The following is an 8,210-nucleotide window of genomic DNA, read 5'->3' on the forward strand; positions in this document are numbered from 1 at the left end:
AAAATCCTGAGATTACTACTCTGCTCGTCCTGCCTTTCAGCTTCCAACCTATCTCCCTGCATTCGCTTTTCAGGTCCTCATCCATTTTCCTAGGTATGTCATTGGTACCCATATGTACCACGACCTCTGCTTGCTCCCCCTCCCCCTTAAGAATCCTATCGACTCGATCCGCGACATCCCTGAGCGTGGCACCCGGGAGGCAACATACCATCTGGGAGTCTCGTTCGCGACCAAAGAATCTCCTGTCTGTTCCTCCAACCATTGAATCTCCTATCACTATCACTTTCCTATTCTCCCCCCTTCCCTTCTGAGCCACTGTGCCAGGCTCAGTGGCAGAGACCTGGCCACTGTGGCTTTGCTCTGGTAGGTCGTCCCCCACAACCGTACCCAAAACGGTATACGTATTATTGAGTGGAACGGCCACAGGGGTTCCCTGCACTTTGTGCCTATTCCCTTTCCCTCCCCTGATGGTAACCCAGCTACCTTTATCCTGTAGCTTAGGTGTCACTACTTCCCTATTACTACTCGCTATCAACCCCTCTGCATCCTGAATGAGCCGAAGTTCATCCTGCTCCAGTTCCCTAAAGCAGTCTGCGGGGAGCTGGAGTTGGGTGCACTTCTCACAGGTGAAGTCAGCAGGGACACAAGTGGTGACCCTTACCTCCCACATCCTGCAAGAGGAGCATGCAACTGCCAGAGCTTCCATCCCCTCCGCACTAAATTGACAATAGAGATTTAAAAAAAAGGAAAACCTTACCTTACCAAACCTTCCACTCAAGAGTCCTTTTTTTAGGTTAGGGAAGGAGGATGGGTGGGAGACACTTCACTTGTAGAGTTTCGGGTTTAGCCACTGCCAAAATATATAGGATTTACTTACCCCGCAGTCCCCTGGTCCGCCGAAACAAAAGGTAACTTACTTTAAGCTGAAACTCACCTCGCCAGCTGATAACTCGCTCGCACTATCCTGCTTCCGAAAAAGCTGCTGCAACAAAAGATAAGTTATTTTAAACTGCCTAAATATATAGGATTTACTTACCCCGCAGTCCCCTGGTCCGCCGAAACAAAAGGTAATTTACTTTAAGCTGAAACTCACCTTCCCAGCTGATAACTCCTTTGTGATCTCTGTGTTTGTCCCACAGATTCTTGTTAATGTGATCTTCCTGTGTCTCCTTAATAATGTCCGGTCAATTCATTACTGACCCTTTGTGAGCTTTGTTCATATTCGGCCTCTTTGCTGTACTTCGATAATAAAAGGAGATTTAACGCAAATATATCTGTTCTCAGTCATTTGTTCAAGTTTGAACTCAAGAAATAATAATTACATTATCCAGAAACCCCGGTGGTGCAGGAACCCTCATTCTCACTCACACCTAACACGAAAAATCTACTCTCCAAGGTCATCTCTCACGAATAGGGATAAATCGAGAATCAATGATACCGTATCATTATGAAGATTAACCTGAAATGTTGCCCGGTTGCAGAATGCTGAGAGTGAAGCTTTCTACCCGTGTCTAAAAGGACACAGTAAACACGAATAAATGCCGCATTCTAAAAGCAAATCTGGAACTTGTGACAAAATGTGGCATAATACAATGAAAAATACAGTAAAATTTTAGCCATAAAACAAAATTGCTTAGAAATGCAATCTTCTGTACGGAAGCCGTTTTGTATTTTACAAATATATTGGCGGGCATTTCAAACATGGCCTCGGGAGCCAAAGTTAACAACGGCAAGAGCGAGGCCATGTTCTTTGGGAACTGGTCTAACCGATCCTTTGTCCCATTCACCATCAGGTCAGACTACCTGATGATGCTGGGGATATGATTCGTAAGGACAGGGGCGTGCACCAAAACCTGGGAGGAGCGAGTAGCCAGGGTACAACAGAAGCTAAGCATGTGGGAGCGGCAACCTCTCTCCATTGTAGGTAAGAACCTGGTCATCAGGTGCGAGGCGCTCACGTTGTTGCTGTATGTGACGCATCTGGCCCATACACCACTCCTGTGCTGTGGCGGTCACCTGAGCCATTTTCCGCTTCATCTTGCGATCCAAAATGGACCGGGTCCGGTGGAACATGATGTTCAAATCTCTGGACAAGGGCAGGAAAAACGTACCCAACATCGCCCTCATCCTGATGACTACCTTCGTGTGCGGCTGCATCAAGCTGTGTGTAGCCCTCCAGTACGCAAAATTCAAGTGTCACTACGTGCTGAGGTTCTCTCTGTCCTTGGTTTTGCGAAGGATGGGCCTGGTCACATTGCCGCGGAACGCTCCATCCAGTTGGACTGTGCCGTACCACCTATCCTTCGTGGAAAATATTCTGGGGAAAAACACCTTTGACCACCAATCCATCAGGCAGTGGTCTGTACGAAATATCCTCAAGGCCCTAATGGAAAATGAGACGGTGGATCATCTCGGATGGTTCCCCGAGCAGACTGCTAAAGTCATTTGGCGGAATGCCTCATCCCTGGAACTTTCAAACAAGCACCAAGATGTAGCTTGGCTTGTGGTAAGGAGAGCCTTCCCCGTTATATCCTTCCTGAACGCCTGAAGGCTCACCCCCTCCGCACAATGCCCCGGCAGTGACTGTGGTGGAGAAGAGACGGTGGTCCACCTGCTTCTGGAATGTGTCTTTGCAAAGCAGGTGTGGAAAGAGATGCAGTGGTTTTTGTCGAGGTTCATCCCAAGCAGATCTGTAACACAGGAGTCTGTCCTCTACGGGCTGTTGCCAGAAAAACACCGTGTTCAACATCAACTGCTGCTGGAGGACTATCAATTCGGTGAAAGACGCCTTTTGGTCTGCCCGAAACTTCCTGGTCTTCCAAAGGTCGAGGACTACGCGCTGAGGGATGCACTAAAGCTTGTGGCAGCCGCTGCAACGTCTCAATGGGGAAAGACCACTGTGTAAGGTCCCCCCACCATGCTGAAATGAAGGGCTGGATCCATGGAAAACGCCTCGAACTGTATCTGGAAACATTTTGTTTGCTGTAAAATGTACGTGGCATGAAAAATTAAATGGAAGGGTTGTGAGGCAACTCACTCCTGCATTGAAGGAAACTGATCTCCTTTGCACTCTTTGTACTTTTTGACTTGGTGCTGTTTGGAACTGTTTTGTAACGTATTTCTGTACAGATTGTTATGAATAATGTATATTTTCGAAATTTATAAAAGGCCAGAACCAAGCAGACAGCGTGCAAACCGACCGCAAGGAAAGCTCTCCGCAAGCAGCTGGCTGCCAAAGCGGCCCACAACAGCGTTCCAGCCACGGGCAGAGTGAAGAAGCCTCACCGTTACAGACCCGGCACTGTGGCTCTGCGGGAGATCCGCCGCCAACAGAAATCCAATCAGTTGCTCATCCGTAAACTGCCCTTCCAGCGCATGGTGCGGGCGATCGCGCAGACTTCAAGACAGACCTGCGCTTCCACAGCTCAGCCGTCATGGCTCTGCAGGAGGCCAGCCAGGCTTACCTGGTGGGACTCTTTGAGGACACCAACCTGTGTGCCATCCACGCCAAGCGAGTCACCATCATGCCCAAAGACATCCAGTTCGCCCGCCGCATCATCGGGGAGCGCGCCTAAACTCACCCTGACCCGAATTGAGTTTGGCATCAAATACCACAACGGCTCTTTGAAGAGCCAACAAATCGGCAAAACAAAGAGCTGCGATCTCGACAGCAGAGAAATGTGGTCTAGAGCAGCGATACCAATGTGCACAGATGATTTTATTAGAGGGGCTATCATTTTAGGACTCACCAAAAGCTTTATTGTGCACAAACGGTAAAATTGTTAAAATGCCTGACAAATATTTTTGATAATATATGACTAAGGGAAAGAGTAAGCAGGGAGCAGATGATGAAAGCAAAGGGACTGGTGGTCTGAGGTGTATTTATTTTAATGCAAGAAGTGTAGTAGGTAAGGCAGATGAACTTAGGGCTTGGATTAGTACCTGGGAGTATGATGTTATTGCTATTACTGAGACTTGGTTAAGGGAAGGGCATGATTGGCAACTAAATATCCCAGGATACAGATCCTTCAGGCGGGATAGAGAGGGAGGTAAAAGGGGTGGAGGAGTTGCATTACTATTCAAAGAGGATATCACAGCTGTCCTGAAGGAAGGCATTATGGAGGACACGAGCTGTGAGGCAATATGGGCAGAACTCAGAAATAGGAAGGGTGCGGTAACAATGTTGGGGCTGTACTACAGGCCTCCCAACAGCGAGCGTGAGATAGAGGTACAAATATGTAAACAGATTATGGAAAGCTGTCGGAGCAACAGGGTGGTGATGATAGGAGATTTTAATTTTCCCAACATTGACTGGGATTCAATTAGTGTTAGAGGTCTAGATGGAGCAGAATTTGTAAGGAGCATCCAGGAGGGTTTTCTAGAGCAGTATGTAAATAGTCCAAGTCGGGAAGGGGCCATACTGGACATGGTGTTGGGAAATGAGCCGGGCCAGGTGGTTGACGTTTCAGTGGGGGACTACTTTGGGAATAGTGATCACAATTCCGTAAATGTTAGAATACTCATGGACAAAGACGAGAGTGGTCCTAAAGGAAGAGTGCTAAATTGGGGGAAGGCCAACTATACCAAAATTCGGCAGGAGCTGGGGAATGTAGATTGGGAGCAGCTGTTTGAAGGGAAATCCACATTTGATATGCGTGAGGCTTTTAAAGAGAGGTTGATTAGCGTGCAGGAGAGATATGTTCCTGTGAAAATGAGGGGTAGAAATGGCAAGATTAGGGAACCATGGATGACAGGTGAAATTGTGAGACTAGCTAAGAGGAAAAAGGAAGCATACATAAGGTCTAGGCGGCTGAAGAAAGACGAAGCTTTGAAAGAATATCGGGATTGTAGGCACAATCTGAAACGAGGAATTAAGAGGGCTAAAAGGGGTCATGAAATATCTTTAGCAAACAGGGTTAAGGAAAATCCCAAAGCCTTTTATTCATATATAAGGAGCAAGAGGGTAACTAGAGAAAGGATTGACCCACTCAAGCACAAAGGAGGAAAGTTATGCGTGGAGTCAGAGAAAATGGGTGAGATTCTAAACGAGTACTTTGCATCGGTATTCACCGAGGAGAGGGACATGACGGATGTTGAGGTTAGGGACAGATGTTTGATTCCACTTGGTCGAGTCGGCATAAGGAGGGAGGAAGTGTTGGGTATTCTAAAAGGCATTAAGGTGAACAAGTCCCCAGGTCCGGATGGAATCTATCCCAGGTTACTGTGGGAAGCGAGAGAGGTAATAGTTGGGGCCTTAACAGATATCTTTGCAACATCCTTAAACACGGGTGAGGTCCCGGAGGACTGGCGAATTGCTAATGTTGTCCCCTTGTTTAAGAAGGGTGACAGGGATAATCCAGGTAATTATAGAACGGTGAGCCTGACGTCAGTGGTAGGGAAGCTGCTGGAGAAGATACTGAGGGATAGGATCTACTCCCATCTGGAAGAAAATGGGCTTATCAGTGATAGGCAACATGGTTTTGTGCAGGGAAGGTCATGTCTTACCAACTTAATAGAATTCTTTGAGGAAGTGACAAAGTTGATTGATGAGGGAAGGGCTGTAGATGTCATATACATGGACTTCAGTAAGGCGTTTGATAAGGTTCCCCATGGCAGGCTGATGGAGAAAGTGAAGGCGCATGGGTTCCAAGGTGTACTAGCTAGATGGATAAAGAACAGGCTGGGCAACAGGAGACAGAGACTAGCAGTGGAAGGGAGTTTCTCAAAATGGAGACGTGTGACCAGTGGTGTTCCACAGGCATCCGTGCTGGGACCACTGTTGTTTTTGATATACATAAATGATTTGGAGGAAAGTATAGGTGGTCTGATTAGCAAGTTTGCAGACGACACTAAGATTGGTGGAGTAGCAGATACTGAATACAGCAGAATATAGATACACTGGAGAGTTGGGCAGAGAAATGGCAGATGGAGTTCAATCAGGGCAAATGCGAGGTGATGCATTTTGGAAGATCCAATTCAAGAGTGAACTGTACAGTAAATGGAAAAGTCCTGGGAAAAATTGATTCACAGAGAGATTTGGGTGCTCAGGTCCATTGTTCCCTGAAGGTGGCAACGCAGGTCAATAGAGTGCTCAAGAAGGCGTACGGCATGCTTTCCTTCATCGGACGGGGTATTGAGTACAAGAGTTGGCAGATCATGTTACAGTTGCATAGGACTTTGGTTCGGCCACATTTGGAATTCTGCGTGCAGTTCTGGTCGTCACATCACCAAAAGGATGTGGATGCTTTGGAGAGGGTGCAGAGGAGATTCACCAGGATGTTGCCTGGTATGGAGGGTGCTAGCTATGAAGAGAGGTTGAGTAGATTAGGATTATTTTCATTAGAAAGACGGAGGTTGAGGGGGGACCTGATTGAGGTGTACAAAATCATGAGAGGTAGAGACAGAGTAGATAGCAAGAAGCTTTTTCCCAGAGTGGGGGATTCAATTACAAGGGGACACGAGTTCAAAGTGAAAGGGGAAAAGGTTAGGGGGGATATGCGTGGAAATTTCTTGACGCAGAGGGTGGTGGGTGCATGGAACGCTTTGCCAGCGGATGTGGTAGACGCGGGCACGATAGCGTCTTTTAAGATGTATCTAGACAGATACATGAATGGGCAGGAAGTAAAGAGATACAGACCCTTAGAAAATAGGCGACAGGTTTAGATAGAGGATTTGGATCGGCGTAGGCTTGGAGGGCCGAAGGGCCTGTTCCTGTGCTGTAATTTTCTTTGTTCTTTGTTCTTTATATCTCCAAAGCCAAGCAGCTAAATCCCGAATCATACCAACACAAAGCAGCGCTTGCATTATAATATTGCCGTCGCTCAGACAGGCACCTGCACTTTCACAGATAAAGTGGATGGCTCTGAAAAGAGCCTTTGGGCAAGCTGGAGGTATCTGGGGGTGATGCAGTTCTTCCTCTTCTCCCGGGCCACGTTGCCAGCCAGCTTGAGGATTTCAGCTGTCAGATATTCGAGCACAGCCGCCAAATAGACCGGGGCTCCGGCACCCTCACTCTCAGCATAGTGCCACTTTCTCGGGAGCCAGTGAACACGGGGCCCCAGGTACTGCAGTCCAGCCCGAGAGGAGAGAGACTTGGCCTTCCCTTCTGCAAGGAAAAGAGCCCTAAATTCTCCAATCTATCTTCATAACTGAATTCCTCATCCCTGGAACTGTTCTCGTGAATCTTCTTTGTACTCTCTCCAATGCCCTCACATCTTTCCTCAAGTGAGTTGCCCAGAATTGGACGTAATACTCCAGCTGAGGCCGAATTAGTGCCTTATGCAAGTTCAGCATGAGCTCCTATCTCTTGTATTGTAATCCACTATTTATAAAGCCTCGGATGCTGTATGTTTTATTCACCACACTCTCAACCTACCCTGCTACTTTCAAAGACATATATACACCTCGGTACCTCTGCTCTTGCACCCCCTTTCGAACAGTACCCTTTATTCTATATTGTCTCTCTGTGTTCTTCCTACCAAAATGAATCACCTCACATTTCTCTGCATTGAACTTCATCTGTCACCTGTCTGCCCATTCCACCAACTTGTCTGTGTCCTTTTGATGTACTACGCTACCCTCATCACAGTTCATAATGCTTCCAAGTTTCATTTCATCTGCAAACGTTGAAATTGTGCCCTGTACACCAAGGTCTATGTCATTAATACATAACAGAAAAAGCAAGGGTCCCAACACTAATCCGTGGCAAAATCACTGCCAACCTTCCTCCAGTCCGAAAAAAACATTTATTAACCAATATTCTTTGTTTCCTGCTAAATAGCCAATTTCGTATCCACATTGCTACGATACATTTTATTTCATAAGCTACATTTTGCTCACAAGTCTGTTGTGTGGCATTGTATCAAAGGCCAATTGAAAGTCCATGTGCACCACATCAACAGCATTGCCCCAATCAACCATCTATGTTATCTCCTCAAAAGACTTCAGCACGTTAGTTAAACATGATTATGCCTGAAGAAATTCATGCTGGCTTTGCTTAATTCACATTTGAACCTGTGACTACTGATTATGTCCCTAATTATTTTTTCTAGAAGTCTCCCCACCACCGAAGTTAAACTGACTGACCTGCAGTTGCTGGGCTTAACTTTACACTCTTTTTGAACAAGGGTGCAACCATTGCAATTCTCCTGTCCTCTGGCACCGCCCCCGAGTCAAAGGAAAACTGGAAAATTATGGGTAAATACTATGAT

At 46.8% G+C, this 8,210-nt stretch overlaps 1 pseudogene; it reads left to right on the top strand.

The window, feature by feature from the left end:
* The first annotated feature begins 1,701 nt into the window (after positions 1-1,701).
* Positions 1,702-3,575, top strand: LOC137381053 (uncharacterized; annotated as a pseudogene).
* The last annotated feature ends 4,635 nt before the right edge of the window (positions 3,576-8,210 follow it).

Source organism: Heterodontus francisci, chromosome 21 (assembly GCF_036365525.1).
Source record: "Heterodontus francisci isolate sHetFra1 chromosome 21, sHetFra1.hap1, whole genome shotgun sequence".
Lineage (NCBI taxonomy): Eukaryota > Metazoa > Chordata > Chondrichthyes > Heterodontiformes > Heterodontidae > Heterodontus > Heterodontus francisci.